General features: G+C 41.5%; 1 protein-coding gene across 2 annotated transcripts in view; it reads left to right on the top strand.

Moving 5' to 3' along the window:
• The window catches only part of ELOVL6 (ELOVL fatty acid elongase 6), a 79132-nt gene that overhangs the window by 50997 nt on the left and 8880 nt on the right, over window positions 1-19255 (top strand). The window lies entirely within an intron of this gene.

Genomic DNA, 19255 nt, shown 5'->3' on the forward strand with positions numbered 1-19255 from the left:
AAAACTCTGGAAGGGAAAACAAATTGCATTTCTAATAGCTAGCGCATGCTAACAAAAGAACTTTAATTTGGCTTGGTTTTAATAGTTCATCAGCACATCAAAGAATATCTCAGAGCACACAAAACTTTTAGTGGTCTGGATAACTTTGAGAGCAAGTTCTAACACTGTGGAAATTTGTAATTTTCATTTGATTGCACTTGGTGCTGTATTTCTGGCTGTGTGTCTAACATCATTTTGCTTTAAGGTCCTGTAAGCAATTGTCATTGTTTGTTCCAGAAATGACTGAATCTCAGCAGCTGTTGAATTGGAACCTAGATGGCATTTCAGTTTTGGATCAGTTTGTAAAGTTGTTTGTAGCCAGCAGGATCCCAATTCTGATAGCACTTTCTTAATAAATGTGGACAGTAGGAACTAGCACAAAGCATTTGTAGTTTAATTCTCAATCTGAGGCAGGGAAGCGTGATTTTGGAACTTTCCTTTGCATAAGATGTCTAGGGAGAATTTAAAAATCATATTATTTTGAGATTTGGCTGACATTCACAGTGTGGGGTTCTGAAACAATTTCACTGGCTAATTTCCTCTCAAAATCTCAAGTAATTGATGCACTGATCAATGAATAGCATGAATTTACACTGCACTGCCTAGATGGACTTTGAAATCAACAGATTCATTACTTGCTGATTGGAGTTTCCCATCATAATCATATGAAGTAGCTAAAAACTCATGGCCAGCATGAGTTGCTGAGTGATGCTGGGTGATATAAAACTGTGGACTTCATGTTTTGAAGCTTCAAGCTGCCAGGATGAATCTGCCACAGAGAGCACCTCAGGGCAGGTGCTCAAGGAGAGCTCTGCTTGTGCAGATGAGAAGCATTGGCCAGAAGGGCACAGCTGGGAGAGGGATTCACAACTCCACAGTCTGCTTCCTCTGTCAGCTCAAATAGCAGCACTCAGGGACAAGGGTTCCCAAAGCCCTGCAGAACTCACCCTTTCCTCTGAGTGTTAGGAAAAGAGACAGCAGAGTGGAGGGGATGTGTCAGATGTTTGGTCTGCACAGAAGCACTGTGCATTTAACCTGCTGGATTTGCTATGGGCATCAGTTGATTATGAATATTATATGACTATGTTTTGCTCTTCTGAGGTGCTGAGTAGTGTGCAGAAGAGAGAAATAGGGAAAGGGGAAAACTGACCCCAAATGTTTGCAGTAAGACAGCATGAAACCTTTGTAGCTTCCATAGCAACATGCAATCCCGTACAAAACCCCTTGACTTACTCCCTGGAAAACAGGAGAGGTGACAAAGAATTCATGAAGACATGAGACAAAGTGATAGAAGTGTTCACTAGAACATCCATTACCTGGTGCTTCAGGACCAGTGTCCTTTCTGGGGCCATTTGTCACAACCTTACTGACTGTCTCAGCAAGCAGCACTTTAAGTGCTGTAAACTTGCCAAGTAACTTGGATTTGTTTTTTTTCTGGTTCCTGTTGTAACTAGGTGTTGTGTTTATATATGCTTGGTCTGAAAGGCATTCCAGCTTTCTCCAAAGGTTATTCAGGTACATTTAGAGGACTGGATACTTACCATGGATCCAGGAAAATGTTCCTTAAATTTCAAAATATTTCCTCTTTGGCTTTCAGTGATGCCAAAATGCTCTGACTTTTACAATACCTTGCAGAAATTCTAAGTAATGTATTTGTCTGCCATGAGTGGTTGTACTGAGGAAGAAAAACCTGCCTGGAGAGCCCTCAGTATTCTGCCTCAAGGTCAGTGTGAGGATTTTTTCTAGGCTCCTTGCTTATCTCCCTTTTAACACTCCTACCATTTTACCTGCTTCAAATATCCTCGGAAATAGTAACACTTAGCAGAGGCTGAAAAGATGTGTTTTGGGCTTTAAAAGAAAAGGAAATTGCCTGCCAGGCAATCACATGGTCCTTCTTCAGAAGGTATCCTGTATGCCCTCACTCTTGCCAAGATCATTTAAATGTGGTAGCTCCTACAGTAGCAAACTCGCCACGCTTATAAATAAACAAAACAATTACACCACCCTGCTGAGCTTGCTGAGCATTCAGGAGCCTGGTCAAGAGGGAGTTTTGTGTCAACACTGGCAGCCAGCAGGATTTCTGAGAGAAAAAGCAGCTTTATTTCCCTTTGAAAGCATTGACTAATTTTGAACATTTTGTCACTGAAAACTTCAGTAGGAGCAATGACAGTAAATCTTGCTTTTCATTTGGAAACCACTGTGAAAACATCATCTCCTGAAATCTTTGGCTGAGAAATCATTTTGAGATACTGGGCTTGCTGGGCTGGTTTGGTCTTTTGGTCCCTAGCAGGTTTGTTGACTTGTTTCAGTCATTGAAGATTTGTTCTGTTTTGTTTTGGTTTGTTTTCTACACTTTATTAAGTGTGTTTACCCAGCCTGGTTATGTACTGAGGTCACTGGGGAGCAGAACCGTGTTGCTCTGTGGTAACAGGAACCTGCTGTTAGGCAGCTACACAAAAGGTCCTTCTTCAGTCCCATAAGACCCCAAGGAAACCATTACTGTTTCACCTACACAATTAAAGGGACAGTCAGTCCTGTATTTTTGAATATTTCTTGGGGGCAAAACACATCAAACCTGAATTGCCAGTTTTATATTTGTGACACTTTGAAGATAAAGTCGGGGCAATCCATTGAATGTTTTACTTGGAGTCTATCAAAGCTGAGGCCAGGACTCACAGAATACAAGTCATTAATTCATGTTTTCATTACATCTCAGATGGATTTTTGTAATTCCTTTTATAGGCCACAGAGCCTGTGTATGGGTAGCTTTTCTTTCAAGGAGCTTAAACGTGTTTGATCACCTCATCTTCACAGAGGACAGCAGCATGGCACCATTTTCCTATGCATCCTTAAGGGGCTGACAACAGAAGTTTCAGGGTCAAGGCTCTAACTAATAATAGTAAAAGGTTGTCTTCCCTAGGGAGTGCTGTCACATCAATGCAGGAGGCAAGGAAGCTAAAGCATCTAACGTGATGCAATCATTTGTAGGCAGAGGCTAAGCTTGACTTTGGCTGCTGGGTGCAGTGAAAGGAAGAATATCTCTTCATCTAGGCAAGCCACACCACTATAATGCTCTTATCATCTCCTGAGATCACTTAGATTCTAATCCAAACCCAGCTGTGCATTGTAGCTGTGGTGGAAATGCGTAGATGTCAGTACAGGGTTTCTAAATGCCTTTCTCCCACTTTCTCTAAGCAGTAGAAATAGTATCAAATGTAGCTAAAAGGTTGCTACCTGCTTGCCACAGAGGTAACCAGAGCCTCAAAAGCAAAGTAATTCCCACAACAACAGGTGTTATAATTGAAAGACAAACCCCAAAAGACACACTAAAGGAAGGTGACTCACTTTGCCTTTACAGAACTGGTGTTGACTGATTTCCTACTGAAAGCACAGCAGCACGTGTAAAGGGGTTTGCAGCCACAGAGGGCTCCTGAAGGGAATCCCAGACATGCCTTTATGTGAAGAGCTCAATTCTGAGCTGAATTAAACAGAAAACACAAAACATATCTTTAAAGAAAAGATTTCAGTTGCTTGGATTTGTGACTCTGAAATACATTCTAGTTATCATGTGTGTAAGTAGGAAAATCAATTAAAGATGATTGAGATTTATTTCCCATTGTAAGAACTGCTGTTCACAGATACTTGCTGTGGAGATTTAAACACAACTTAATTTCATATGTTGCTGAGCAACCCATCAAAATCTTAAAATACTCTGAAATTTTATAAGGTCCTGACAGTACATTCAAAGAGAAAATTAATTACTGAAAAGAGGAATGTTTGCCAAATAACGTTGAAAATTAATAAGCACATTTAGGGTGAATTAATAATCTTCTCACTTATAAATTTAAAAGGAAGTTAATTCAAAGTGAAACATTCCCTATATTTGTAAAGCATTTGTTATACATATTATCAGGACATTTCTCAGAACCCAAATCAGTAAAAGGTTTAATATACACCAACTTAACAATTTATTTCTATAGAACCATGTTCATCTTTACATACTTACCTGATTTTCTTGCATGACAGATAAAGACATCTTTTTAATTACCATTTTGGAGATGAAGTTGAATGTTGGGTGAAGAATAGAAATTCAGAATGATTGGAGAGAAGACAAAATTCCATTGGATAAGATTTAACAGTTTAAGAATAAAAGTTTTTTTCCATAAGTTATTGTAATTCCAGTAGGAAAATAGAAACAGCATTGTGTAGAGTGAATTCATACAGTGCAAGACAACTGCTAGCTGGCATTAAAAAAAACTTTGTAGAGGTGATAAAAATATAAAATAAACTGTCACAAAACAAAGAACTGTCAAGAAGATATATCTCCAATATCTACCTTATTTATTTTAACTAACCTTATTCCCAGGTTTGTAACTGATGTGGCAAAATACTGTGCCCATCTTCTAAAATCTCACCCCTTTGTTCACTCTGCTGTTACTCTTGTGGACTCCTGTGTCCATCAAAGTAATTTTGAATGTAAGCTGATTTTACTGTTTTTACCTACTCAGGCCTAATTAAAAGTAAACCAAGAAGTAACTGTGAGACCTGGCTGATTCTACTTTACAGGGGATATGGAAGGGGCTGTCTAAAAATTATTATGAGAAGTCTCTTCTCAGTGCTAAGCTGGGCCTCCTTTCTTTAAGACCTTTGCTTTTTCTCTGACTTAGCTTGCTTGCCTTTATTGCTGGAAAATGAACATCTTAGCAAAGTGAATTCAGTACATCATTTGAAAAACTGTTGTGCTCATTTTGCCCCCGTTCCTTCCCCTCTCTCACAATCAATGAGTGTGTTGACACTCTGTGTATCACCTTGAATTTCTTGTGAGTTCATCCTGTCCCAGCCCACAGGAGCCCTCACAGGTCACCCACCACCTAGCATGAATAATACCCAAAGCAAAGCCCCTGAGAGTGAAACTTTGCCTCTCAATTTTATACAGGGATCAGACTGAAGTGCACATTTGAAGAATAAAGAACATCTGTCTGGTGGCTTAAGTAGGGAACTGTACTAGAGAGAAAGTATATAATTAATTTAAAAGGAATCAATCAAATCCATCAATCAAATTCTCTGCCTGTGTGGCAGCACTTCTGCATTTTACTCAGCCTCAACACTTGGTTCATGAGCATGGTGAAAGGGCCTCCCCCATGCAGAAATCCCTGGGGAACTGTATCTCCATGTGTTTCCTTCTGAGTAAGTCTCTGACAGCTTGTGCTTGTTGGAGGCAGTGGGAATACAGCGCTGAGAGGTGTTAACTTGCATGACCTATCAAATCCAGCGCTTCCTCTGCAGCCAGGCTGCCAATAAACCCTGCCAGAGCCAGCAGGGCTCGCACGCAGGGCTGGGCTGCGCACGGGCATCATCGGCCCGCGATTTAGCAGAGTCACAGTTTGGTCACAAGTTCAGCTTCTTCCAAACAAATGTGTCTCCTCCTTGTGCCTGTACCATTCAGCATCCTCCCCCCAGGTTGTTGAATTTAAAAGAAAAATAAATTATTTGCCAGCTGTAGGCAAATCCCTGAGATGTGAACTTCTTTAGGTGCTTGCAGGAGCATCACCCCACTGAGGACAGAATAAAAAAGAAGATCAGTGGCTCCAGGCCAGCAATTGGTATTAAATTATGGATCTGAGCAGCTCATTACAATTGTATTATAACTTCTAGCTTCTTTAAGCCTCCTTTATTCTGTCAAATGCTAGTGTTTCCCTGTAACTTAGATTTTTCTTACTTTGTTATCTGCCAGTTTTACAGCTTTACTGATAGCTGGCTTCATTGGTTGGCTTGATTCTTTGCTAAATCTTTTACTTTATTACTGTTTGGCTTTATTTGCATAGGATAATTTCAAACTCCTGAATACATAAATTTCAGTGCTATACATGACAGTTACTCTGCCAACTTGATACTTTTGATCCTGTAAGTATCTTTAATTTATCCTGCAGAACTAGATAATGCCACTTTTTTGGATTATCATTTAAATCACTGCAATTCTGTACTTACTCTAAGATTGCCTTGAGATGATGTTGGATGCTGAGAATAATTTTCAGTAACAACACAGGAACAAGTGCAAATGCCCCTGATGCATTCATTAAGGACTGCTTAAGAGGCACACTGTGCTTATGAATCCTCATGGGCTACTTTAGAAATCCTCAGATGGACTCCTTAATTCCTATGAGATTTTGCACCAAACATGAGGCTTAAGTAGAAAATTGATTTTTTTTTTTTTTTCCTTTCTAGTAATTGAGCCACAGTCCAAACTTGTTGAAATAAATATCCAAGAACTAGGAAATACTTCTTGGAAGAAAAATATCTCACTGATTATGCAGCCTTCACAGGGTGCCAGAGAATTTTAGCTACAGCAAAGTCCACTTATTATTTACTGATGGTATTGCTCAAGAAGTAACAACTTTATTCAGGAAATACTGTTCCTGCAAGTTCCCACCCTCCATGTGCTAGGTCACCAGGAAGCAATGTCAGGTAGCAGCACACTGAATGGGGTAAAACCAGGTGATAGGTAATTACTATTGATTAGCTTATAACTAACTCTTTGGAAATCAGAGGAGATGCAAGGATGCATGGTTAGAGCTGGAAAATTATTTTTCATTCTCTGTAAGAAAAGAGTTATGTGATTTGTGGCAGTGTGTGGGTACAAGAGTGTCCCTCTGGTGTTCCCCGGGCAATGATTGTGTGCAGCTGCCCTTCAGCCTGACCACTGCTCCCTGCTTATCTCTGCCAAAACCCAGCTGGCCTTGCACAGCTGCTGAGTGCTCTGGGTAAGGCTCTCCATGCTAGAATAACTCTCTTCACTTTTGCCAGTGATCTTCCCCTCTGTTGCACAGACTACTGGTAGGGATCTACGCCCCAGCTTTTTTTTTTTCAGCTGTGCTTTTTAGGCAGTGCAAGTTCTTCCACCAGCTCACAAAGCTTCACTTATTGAGTTTTTGGTTTTGTGCTCTGCTCTTGGGATTGCCTGAATATAGCTATTCCAAATCGTAAGGAAGGCATATCTGGAGAATCAAACTACATTTATTCAGGCTCCATGAGGAGAGACTGGAAGGTACCTGTGGTAGATTGATTTTTATCCACACATACAAATAAGCCTTAGAAATAGTAGTTGCAGCAATTGGCAGAATTGTTGAGTTTGCCACTTTAGCAGGGGAGAGTCAGATGGATTTTCCTCTGCTGTTAATGTATTTAAAATCTCCAGATGACAGTGTCCATTGATTGGGAGCCCTGCAGAGATGTCACTCCTTGGTATGCTTAATGAGGTCCCTGAGGAGGGAAAGAAATAAGTTAGGTCTGGCTTTCCTTCCAGTTTTGTCAATAAAAAGGACAAAGAAATGGTTTGGGGAGCCAGGTGAGTTGTGACTAAGAAATCTGCCTACAAGAGGGAAGAGCTGAAGGGAGTGGCCCCATACTGAGGAATTTATTGCAAGAAGAAAAAAAAAGCTGATGCGGGATGCACAGTATCTGCCCTCACTTGGAAACCACAGAGCGAGCCATCACTTTGATAGACCTCGTTACCTTCCCCAAAATTTATCACATGGGATCCTAACACCACCCAGGCGTGCATGCATATGCTTATGGGTCTGTATAGCTGTACACATGATATATTATTTCTTGGAGCCCTGTAAAATATTTGCCCAATTTCTAAATCAGTCTGAGCTGGCCTGACTTCAGATTTTGGTCCCACCTGAAAACTCAATTGATTTGCATTGCAAAGCTTTCTAGAAATGCATCTGGATCACTACAGTAGACAGGTCTGAAAAGCAAGGCTTGTGTGCTTGGTTCAGTGGTAGGGGTCTTTTTTAGAAATGGAAGGGGAATTCTCTCAAATTTGCTTTGGATTTTGATAGGACTGAGCCCAAACCTCAAACTATGTGTGAGTTTATGCAACAAGAAATTTTCTGCCAAGAAGACTGATGATAACTGCAAAGATCAGCACAAGTTGTGCTCACACACATGGTTCTGAAAGCCAGAGAACCTCATTATAAAACACTTCCAGTGCTGCTAACCAGCAGGTTTTAGGATAAGAAAGCACCATTCTGTAAAAAAGTGTTATTCCTCATCTTCCCCTATTCCTACCTTTTTTTTTTTTTTAACTACTGTGGCTTGGACTTCGCCCTAAATGAGTCTCCTTCACCCTACAAGTCTGATAAAGGAGGACTGTGTGGGTGAACTGCAAGATTGACTTGTTCTCCTTCCCAGTTAGGAAATGGTCAGGGGCAGAGGCTGAGGAGCAACTGGGCTGCAAAACATCAGAAGGAAGGTTTCACTGTTGAAGCTTGTTAAGTTCTTGGTGTGTTCATGCCTTTTCATTTGTGTATGTTTTGGAGGGACCCATTTCTGTTATTCAGAGCAGTGGATTATAGAGATAAGAGTCTGTAATAAACATAATGGTACCTAATACAGCATTGGTACAGTTCCTGCTGTGCTCTCAACTGTAGCCTGTATATTTCTGAGCTTCCGAGTCACTCCTGGGATTTTCTGTCACCTTGTTAAAGGAGCATATTTAAAACAAGATCCAGCAGAGATTCCAACCCTGTCTTGAGTTCCTTTTCAGTGACTTCCTAGAGCAGAGAGCTGCTCAGAGCCCGGCACATTTGAACTCTCTAGTGCCAAGGCTGGCTGGAAAAGCTCCTACCCTTCCCAGTCTTTGTTTTCCCCACAATGAATGAGAGCAATGAAATCATGTCATTAAGAACTGGAGGAGAGACTGTTTTAGCTGCATCATTCACCAGTCCAGGTACATGGCATGGCCATGGAGCCAGCAAGAGCAGCACAGCGGGGTGGGCAGCAAGACACTGCAGGCAGCATCTGCTTGTGGGCTGGGTGGAGGGGCTGGAGAGCTGCAGCAGGAGAGGGCTGGAGCTCACTGTGGGGTACAAGGGTACAGGAGCTTAGAGCAGAGAGCAGCCACAGAGAGTGCCCATTGCTAGTAACACATTCACCTCCCCAAGGAAAGCCAACATTTTCTAATAGTGCGTTCCCTCTCCGCTCTCAGCTGGAGAGGTAAAATTGCAAGTGGGAACAAAGGCATTAGTCATTGCAAGCTCTCAGGCAGTTTAGGAAGTTAAAGACATTTTCTAGTCAGAAACATTTGTGAAAATAGTGCTCTTAATTATAATGATTTAGTCATTTTATAGATACCTTGTAGCCTTTGAGACACACGGGATGAAGAGGATGGGTACTGTCTTCTTTTTAAAGAATGAGATTAACATAAGTGCTGTTAAATGACTGTTACGTTAATTTTTGGAAAAGTGCTTTTAAAGGTGTTCAGTCACCATAAGAAAAAAGTGTATCTTGGAACCAGGGTGCTTATTCCATTATTTTTTCTTTTTCCTGCCTGTTGTAAGAGAATAAATTATAGTCACAAATTATTTTATATATAGGCTAGGCCTTGGAGGACACAGGCATGAGGGAGTTGTTCCTGTGCTTTTAATTATCTGCAGCAACTGAATTGTAGTAACTGAGCACATGGTTGTCTAAACACAGTTAATAAGGTGTTGTCTACACACAGTTAACGAGGGGTAAAATATAGTGGCAAAAACTTCCTTCTTTGTTTTGACAGTTTTACACTAAAATTGCTAGATATAGAATGAGCATGTAAATAGTACCATAGTTCATCAGCACCAGAGAAAACTTGGTAACATTTTTTCACATCCGTGCCCAAAATTACTTTTCTTAAAGGAAAATGTGAGAAAATTATAGCCAGTGTGATTTTTTTTCCCAGTGAAATGCAAACAATGTAGAGCAGAAGGGAGTTCAGCTTAGGTGCTCTGTAATGTTACAATAGTCCTAAATCCCAGACATACAAAAAGAAGCATTGCAGTCCTCTGAAAGACTGAGATTGAAATAATCAGATTTTTTCATTTTACAGTGAAAGTTTAGGGTTCTGGTTTTGTCCATAGTTGACTCAATGGTTGTGTCTTCAAGCATTTCCTTCATAGATTTGGCTGGATAGAAGTCTTTTAGAAATGGATTTTCCACAGACTCTATTGCTGATGAATAGGATTAAAACTCCATTTTTGTAGTTTTATCAATTGAAGGCATAAGTAAAGGAGAACAGGAGTTTTTAAGAATATTGGCATTGAATTTTCCACCTCACTTGTGTATCTGCTCATGTCACAAGCAGTTAAGCACCCCATCATGGATTCTGATCCATACCTGATTTTATTCTGGAGCTGAGTGGTGCAAAACAATGACAGTAGTTAAAACAGCTGCAAAACTTCCATAAGGGAGAAAATCCAAGTATTTTCTGCTACAGTTAAGGTCAGTTGCTGCAGTCTGGTGCTGTGCAAACTCAGGAGGTGTGACAGTGGGGAAGAGGTAGAAGCACGGAAACTCTTGAAACTCATTTCGTAGGTTCACATTCTCTGTCACTTCTGTCCAGCTGTGTCAGGCCAAATCTACCCTGGTGTTTGCCTAATGTCCTTTCCTAAGGGAAAACAGAGGGAAGGCAGGGGCCTGACTACCTCTGTGGAAGGCACATCTGGTGTTCAGGCTAGGTCAGAATGTTTTCAGCTGTTGGGTGTTTCTAGGACAGCACAGCTTTGTAAATTTGCACTGTGTGTCTCTGCACAGCACTCTGTATTTTTAGATCTTGAAAGTGTGCTGCCAAAATATCAAATGTACAAGCAATGAAGTGTTGTTAAGAGGTGTGCCAATAGCTTTTATGTCTATAAACTGTTTATCTTGAAAGGTATAGGTGTACCTTGAGTAATTAACATGAAGGACTCTGGACTTGAAGGTTTAGAGAGCAACTTCAAAAAGTTAAAAGAAAATCTGCAGTAGGTCAAAGGACTCTGAAGAAAATTCCTCCTAGTGGAGTGTGTTTACTGTTATTTCAGCTATACTGTTTTCAGTGATACAGAGTGAGGTCAGACCTCTTTCTCCTTACATCAAACAGACCTCATGGGTAGGGCAATGAACCACAGCTCACAGATTCACAGAATAACCTGAACTGGGAGAAATCCACAAGGGTCATCAAGTCTAACTCTTAAGTAAATGGCCCATACAGGGATTCAATCCACAGCCTTGGACTCATGAAGTTGCACATCATTTCTTGTCCCAACTCGGATACAGATTTTTGACAGGACAAGTAAAATTCAGTTTGCCTCACCTCTCTTTGAAATGGGTTTTATGCTTAACTACCTTACAAGGCTATCTCATAAGTAAAGTTCATAAAGTTCTGTGAGGAATTCCTACATAAAATGTTAAAGGCCTTGGAGATGTCAACACAGACAGAAGTCTGAAGGAAGTTACCTGAATAGACCCCAGCTCATGAACAGCTTTGTACCTAGCAGTTCTTCACGCAGGACTGTCTGACCTAAAGCAGTTGCTGGCCTGAATATTATTTAGGTTGGTAACTCTGGGACAGCCCAGGCTGGAGGTGGTAGGTCTTGGCTGTTGGAAAGCAGAGAAGACCAAGATTTTGGAATGGCAGAGAAAGGTCTGCTCTGTGGAGAGAAATGAGATGCTCTTTTCATCTGAAGTGGATTCAGTAAGGAGGCAGAGCCTTCTGGGGAGGTATCGGATCAGTTCTAGGAGGTAAAACAGAGAAGTGCTTTACAAATGTCTTAAAACAACAGTCTTTCTGCAGGATCAGGTCTCCCTCTTCATCACTAACCTTGGCATTGCTTGAAAGCCCTTTGGAAATGTTGAAAGACGATGAAACAACAGCCTAATTGCATTCATTTTGTTTGCCATTTCTTACAAAATAACAGTTGGGCTGAGTTCAGCAGCTGTGATTTGAACAAGTGTCTCTCTAGGATTTCTACATAACTCACTGTTAAGAAGTCCTATCTTTTAAATGCTTATAAAACACCTCAAAAATATTACATTTAGAGTTAAGAGTGACCAAATCCATACTCAGTACCATTCTTTTCAGACTTTTGTGAGTACTATATTGCTGTGTATCCTTCACGGACCAAGAGACTGATTAATTTTGTTTGGAAAGTTAAAAGCTCTCCCACAAACCTAGCAAAATATTTTTAATAACTAGGCACACACTTACAAAGCTGGTTCTTCTAGTCAGTTATTAATACAAATTAATATTTCATATAGACTGCCCTTGTGTCACATTGACCTTTTAGGATGTTGGGTGCCAGATCATTTTCTAGGCTGTTTTTTGTGATTTTCGAGGACTCATTATTTTGCAGTAACTTAACAACAGATCTCATTAACTCTGTGAAATCAAAATAAGAGCCATTAATGCCACGTAGGTCACTACGTGGAACAACAGTCAAATGATAGCTTTCAGTCATTGGTCACATTTAATTTGTGCTTAATGATCGGCTTTCCACCATACAGTACAAATATCATGATTTTGCAGTCAAAGGTAAGTCTAAAGAAACCATATAATTTCTACCCCAGTTTAAATACAGGAAGATCCAGGACTTACAGCAGTTCATGGAATTTATGTGACCTAAATTTTATTGAATACCATCAAGACAAACTACGACAGGAGTCACATCTGAGACCACATTTAGGTGGTCTGACAACCTTTTCGTGACACTATATATTAAGATTTTTGTGGGCATAATTGAATCATTCTTTCTTTTAGAAGATTTGTTCCATAGATTTTTTGTTCCAAGATATTTTCCCCTCTGGAAAATCCAATTTTTTTTTTTTTTTAAGTACTGCACCGTCACATATTGCACATTGTCCAGTGAAGTTCGTGCTGCTCCTCCCTTCCCCCTGCAGAGCTGGCCAGATGTGGACAAATATGTCCATTAGTGGAAAAAAGTCATAACAAGACATAAGAGGTGATTCATTAAAAAAAAAAAAAGAAGGGGAGGAACACCTACAATGAAATCTAACCAATCCACAAACACCCAAGAGCAGCTTGGATATCAGAAATCAGATCAAAACAATTGCAAATTCTCATGGGTTGTGTTGCCCCTTTGCCGTGTTCCTGCACACGTCAATCCCCCAGAAAGTGGGGCTCACAGAACCCACATTCTCTCAGTGATACCTGTAAACATGTGCCCATGGACACAACAAAAGTTTAAGGAAACTTAATTAGCCAGGAAACATACTTCTCACTTGTCCTTTGCTTCAGTACACTGGAAGGTTGGTGTGTGACCATCCCTTATCAGTGGAGGAAGGAATGCTGTCTCTGTCAGAAAGACTCTTAAGGAGGCTACTCTTGTGGTCCTAATTTATTTCCCAGCCTTGAAACAGGCTGGCACATCTGCCCACAAAAGTTTTTAGAACAATAATCTTTGAATAAACACCCAGGCACCAGTAAAAGTCAGTAGGGTGTTGGTCCATAAGTCTGGTCAGCTCAAACCAGATTGTAGTGTATCCTTTCCTCATTTGTCATTACCCAGATAAATGCTTTAACCTGGACATTCCCTTTTGGTATTGCTCAACTTTAAAAAGAAGCTAGTCGCTCTATAGCCACATCCTGGGAGAACTGAAAAAAATGCAGTTCCTTTTTTTTTTTTTTTGCAGATGATGAGGACAGACTCCCATAAGCATTCTGATTTAACAGCTAAAATTCTAAAATTTCATTTGACTGCCTTCTCTTTTTGCCATTAAGATTAGCAGTTTCACAGAGTACTCTGCTCCTAGGGGACCTGAAACTACCACAAAATATAAAGACAGATTTTAGATTAGGAGCAGGCCAATGGTTCATTAAATCTTCCATCTTTCCCACTGGGCTGATAGTATAATCACCACAGCAATAGCAATACAGCAAGCACACTGTGATCTGACTACCCCACCTGTCTACACAGGTAATAGTTTAGGTTTATCTTTCTACAGTACAGCTGTAAATATATATTTAGTGTGTGGTTGCCATACAAATGCATATTCCCAGAACTCAGAATGCACAATGTGGTTGCCATACAAATGCACATTCCCAGAATTGCCCTGTTTGCTAGGTAGGAACTGTCATCTCCTTCCTCCCTGGAATAGGCCATTTCCCAGCACTGGTCTGCCAACTTTATCTCTAGTCACCGAGGAAAAAATAATACAAAACTTGAGAAAAACCCTTTCCTCTGCTGGTTGGCAAGTGCCCCGTTCAATGCCAGCATCCTCTGGAGGTGCCCCAGTGTCTATTGAGTCAGCCAAAACTACTGGTATTTCTCACATGGCCAAAGCAGGGTCTTATGGGAGACTAATAGAAATCTCCTACAAAAAGCTTAATTTCCAGCAACAAAATCTGTCAGTTTCTTAAGTCTGTCACCTAGCCCTGTCTGCTGTGTTATTTTTGTGATGCACATCTTTGATGGGCTGGTACTGTGAGATTGCAGAATAAGTGAGTGATTGGAAAGAAGCTCTCCCTTACCAGGCAGAGAAGAAAAACTATAAGTACTTCCAGAGAACTGCAAAACAAACCTACCACTCACGTTGAAAATGCAAACTTGTTTTTAGAAATGAGTTAAAAGCACAGCAAGGGAACAACTGAATGACATGAGGTGTTCTTTGACACGGAGATGCACCCACCTTGGTACATGGTGCTTGGTAATACCAGGAGTTCCTGAGTTTCTTTACTCTTTTGACTACTGTCCAGCTGGGGACTTCAGCGGTGTTTTATGAAGCTTCATTTCTTTTCAGAGAGTTGTTTCTGATATGTGCTTCCTCCCTGCATTTTCCCAGCATTGGTTCATAGTTTGTGTGTGTTCTGTTGCTTGGCTAAGCACAGAAGGACTCTGCTGCCCCTTTGTACAGATACTGCTGCCTCCAGGTGTGCTTTTAGGACTGTCTTGCTGCTTGGAACTGACAGACTGAGGGGTCACTGTACTTCCCACACTCCTGTGCTGAAGCAGTGCAACTCCTTCCTCTTTCCTGAGGATTGTGGGATTTAAATCAGAAGGGCACAGAAAGGCCATTTTATTATGTTATAACTCTTCAGCAGCAGAAGGAAAGCTCTGAATGACTGCCAAGGTACTGCTGCTGACCAGAACAGGAAGGTGAACATGGTTTGATTTTTCATGGAGGAAGATGTAGGAAGCTCCACATTCTTCACCTGCTGCCCTTTAGACATTTCAGAGTGCTGCCTCTGTAAATATTTCACATGCTAAAATTAAATAAAAAAAAAAAAAAGGAGAAAGAGTCAACAAACAACTAAAGAACCTGCTTCCCAGCTTTTCTTGCTGTTGTGGTACAAGCAGGCTGCAGTCAGTGTGGTCATCTCAGCTGCTTTCCCAGGACGCTGTCTGCTCGATGTGGCTTCCACAAAGGGGGACGTTGTGCTTTTTGCCATAGCCATGTGCTTCCAGGGCACAGACTACCTGCCAGAACTCCTGTAAGTCACCATGACAGCAGGTGGGGGCAGAATTAATATTTTTTCTCTTTTCCAGCTGGGCCTAAGGCTGGGAGCTGGAGCTGGACCTGTGGGAGCTGGCTGGGTCACTGCTGGACTAGCCCAGCACACCCACAGCACACAGTAGTCCAACACCTCAGAGACTGGTTGAACCAGCTGGGCACTGCATATACAGTTTGCATGGTTTGTTTGGTTAAGTTTTTTTAAATCCAGAGCAGAGACTTTCCTCTCTGTGATTATCCTTTAGGACATGTTGCTGTACTTCGTGCTGCGCTTCTAAATTTGTTCTTATTTGCAAGTCACATTCCCTGCTCAGTTCTGCAGTGTTGATCCTAGAGTGGAGTATCCAGAAGTGTCAGGAGCCAAGTGCAGGGATGTGTCTCCATAGAAAGCAGCCCTAGCAAAAATGTGCAGTGACCTCCACTGTGAGGAGGAGCTGAGCCTGCTGCAATGCCATCTGGGGTTGGACTGAAGGCTTGAGGTACCTGCTACTCTCGTGGGCTTTTGACAAAAACACACTTCACTCCATGCTGGCAGGTAGCATGGAGACAGGAGAAAGTAGCAATAGTCTTCATACAATAACACCTGCATTGTCTACCCACCTCTCCAGCCAGCTCTCCAGCCCTTCTTAATTCTGCACATAACCCATACATGGGATGTGTTTTGAGGTCCTCTGAGTACTGGATTTCTGTGGCCAGGTTTTGGTATCAGGAGGACCATTCCTCATCCCTCTCCTCCCTCGCCACTGGGGAAGAAGAGGTAGAGAATTCAGGAGTAAAGCTAAACCCAGGAAGAAGAGAAGATGGGGAGTGTTTTTAAGATTTAGCTTTTATTTCTCATTTTGATTGGTGATAAAGGAATTTCCCCAAGTTGACTCTGTTTTGCCCTTGATGATAACTGGTAAATGATCTCTTTTTGCCTTTATCCCAGCTCAGGAACCTTTTGATATATTTTCTCTCCCCTGTCCAGTTGTGGAGGAGATTGATAGAGCAGCTTTAGTGGGCATCTGGCATGCAGCCAGGGTCAGTGTTTTGAGACAGTGAAATATTTGTTTGTATTTTACTCATGGATATATTTTGATAATACTATGGAGACTAAAATATCAATTGGGCATTTTTTAACTTACCAGAGAAGTCACTGCCTGAAGGGAGGAGAATGTAGGGCACTCTGAGCCTGAGTAGATAAGAAAGCTGCATTAGATGATGCACATAACCCAGTCTCTCTAGTTGTAATTGTACAGACTGTAATTGTACAGTAATTCACTGCTACCTTATTTTGAAAATCCCTGCAGATGATTCCTACCAGACAGACTGCTTTGGTAAGCAGTTCATTTCAATACCTCACAAAAGCTACAGCAGAGAGCAGGGCAAGGACAGGATGAAGCAGAAGTGATTTACTGAGTAAGCAATGTCATCACTCTGCTGCACATCATGTCTTTGCAAGATACAAATTTGTTGGTTGATTTTACCTTACAGAACAAACAAGATTAAGTGGCAGAGGCACAGAAAGCAGGCTTATTTCTCTGGCTCCAAGACACATTTGTAGGCATGCATTAGATCTTTTTCAGTCTGGAGTGGCAGATACTTGTTGGCAAGGCAGTGTTTTGGCATGCAGCACTTCTCAAAAGCTTCTACCTGCTCATAGTGTCTATTTAGGTAATCAAATCAGTTACTTGGAGTTTGCTATCCTTCTTTGCATCAAGCCTTCCTTGGTGAATTATGTGAAAATGTAACTTGGTTTCTATTGAGAAAAAAAATACAGATTAGTTTGACTCACACTATGTAGAGCTGTAATTGGGGTCACTTCTAGAGTCATGGAACTAAAGGATGCCACCATCCTGAAGAATTGTAGAAAAGTGTGTGAGAGTGTGTGTGTGTGTGTGTGTGTGTGTGTGTGTGTGTGTGTGTGCTCCAAGGAGAGCTCTGCAGTATCTGCTAAATGGAAAGCAAAGGGACACTGTAATGCCCCCCAGGCAGAGACTCTGTGTCTCTGTTAGCAGTCTGAGTTAGATCCCTGGGTGTCCATACCAAATCACAGTTAGATCATTGTTTGCCTGCTGCTCCAACAAGTGTTCTTCTCATTTGCATTTGTGTTCATGGCACAGAATTTTCTTTAGTAGCAAACAATTTTTTAGAAAAGCAATACAGCTTCTTTATAGAGAAAGACATATTGCTTGCAGCTATTTGATTTCATTATTTAAAATTTCCTTTTCTCCCCCCATTTTAATGTCAGCACTGAGATACTTGCTAATGGGAGAAACCAGTGTATCATTAGGTATTCTGCCTGATCTTCCTCCACCCAGTTTTGCAACCACCCAAAACATAGGAGCAGGCAGCAGCATGCCCTGGCTAGCCTGAGGAGTTCACTGCCTCAGGAAGTGATCAGATCACATCTCTATCAGGATCTCCGGTCTTCTTCTGGGAATGAGAAATGCAGTTGCTGAGAAGAAAAAAAAAAAAAAAAGGCAAGCTTTAAACACCAAAGAGAAGACACAGAATGAGTTGCACCTCATTTCAAAACTCCTCCTGCAGGTTTTGGCACTCTGCTGAGTTTAAATAACCAATGCCTGAAAGACATGAGAAAAGTGTGCTGAGAGAACATTTCTGGGTGGAAACCACCCTATATGGAGAGAGGATGCACTGTGAGCTGTGTGGATGCTCAGAGCTCTGCACTGTCTCCTCTGCATGCAGGGGTGGGTGAACATGGGAGACTGCAGTGGCTCTCTTGCCTAAGCCTGGGAATGTGTGCATTGCTTTGGGCAATGCTAATGGGAAACCCAGACTCAGCTAAACTTCTTCAGCACACCTGGAAGCCACAGCAGGGTGATTTTTTACTTGCACATAGCACAAGAGGACTCATCTGGCAGCAGACCCAATGAGCAAATACCACTGTGCAAATAGCAGATAATAATAGTAGCTTTGTAAGTGCTCACAGTCGTCTGAATTTCTTGATGGTGCAGTGAAACCTCAGGCATCAGAAGGTAATGGTGCAGGAGCCAGGATGCAGCATACCTTTGTGGGTATGACCTGGCTGCAGAGCCCCATCTGTGATGCATGCCACTGACAGCCCAAAGAGCAGCAGGCACTGTGGCACTCCACTGGGCTGCAGGTTCCATGCAGTGGACAGGGCAGAGCAAGCTGCATTGTTCCTTAGCAGCAGGCAGATTTTACTGGGTGTAGCAATGCTGCAGATTTGGAAATCTGAATACTCAGTGCATATTATATGTAAGTTAAGTAGCAGTTTTAATGTGCAGTAGGCTTGCTAGAACCATCTAGTCTGACCAAGAAGCATAAAAACTGCCATCAAACTCAGCTTTTGAGGCTGCCTGATGATTTAAAACGGCAGCTTTTTACAGAATACTGATTTTGCAAGAAAATGGCAAGTAACAGAGAACCTGCAACTTCAGAAGAACAGTTCCTTCTTTCACACACTTTGCATAAATGGTAGCTTGCATTACCCACATGTATTTATACACCAGTTTTAGGTGGCTTGTTTTGCCTGCTGCCATTTAATGACAGTGAGGCAGAGTGGGAACCAGGTTAGGTCAAGGTCACAAAGAAGTTAGAGGGGAAATAAGATGGAGCTGGGTAGAGGGATGAGGATGTATGATGTAGGCATAAAGTAAGATATACTCAACCCCTAGATAGATTGTGTCTGTCTTTGCTCTATTTCTTTTTGAAAGCTACTCCCTTCACCCAGTATTCATCACAACTTATGTGAGGCCTCCAAGCTACAGTAGTAGACAATGGGTAGGCATGTTCTTGCCATAAAACAATAGGCAAATCTTCTGCAGAGCTCCTTGCTGGTGAGACAGAAGCCTTTGTTCCTGATATAAGCTGGATGTCAACCTATCCCCTCTGTAATTGCAGTAATTAATACTGTTACAAATCTGTTGAAGTTTCCCATTTACAGAACACTGTTATCTTGCATCTCACTTTGATGAGGTGAAGGTGC

The sequence above is a fragment of the Agelaius tricolor genome, unplaced genomic scaffold (assembly GCF_023055355.1).
Source record: "Agelaius tricolor isolate 1412-34295 unplaced genomic scaffold, bAgeTri1.0.p SCAF_8, whole genome shotgun sequence".
Classification (NCBI taxonomy): Eukaryota; Metazoa; Chordata; class Aves; order Passeriformes; family Icteridae; genus Agelaius; species Agelaius tricolor.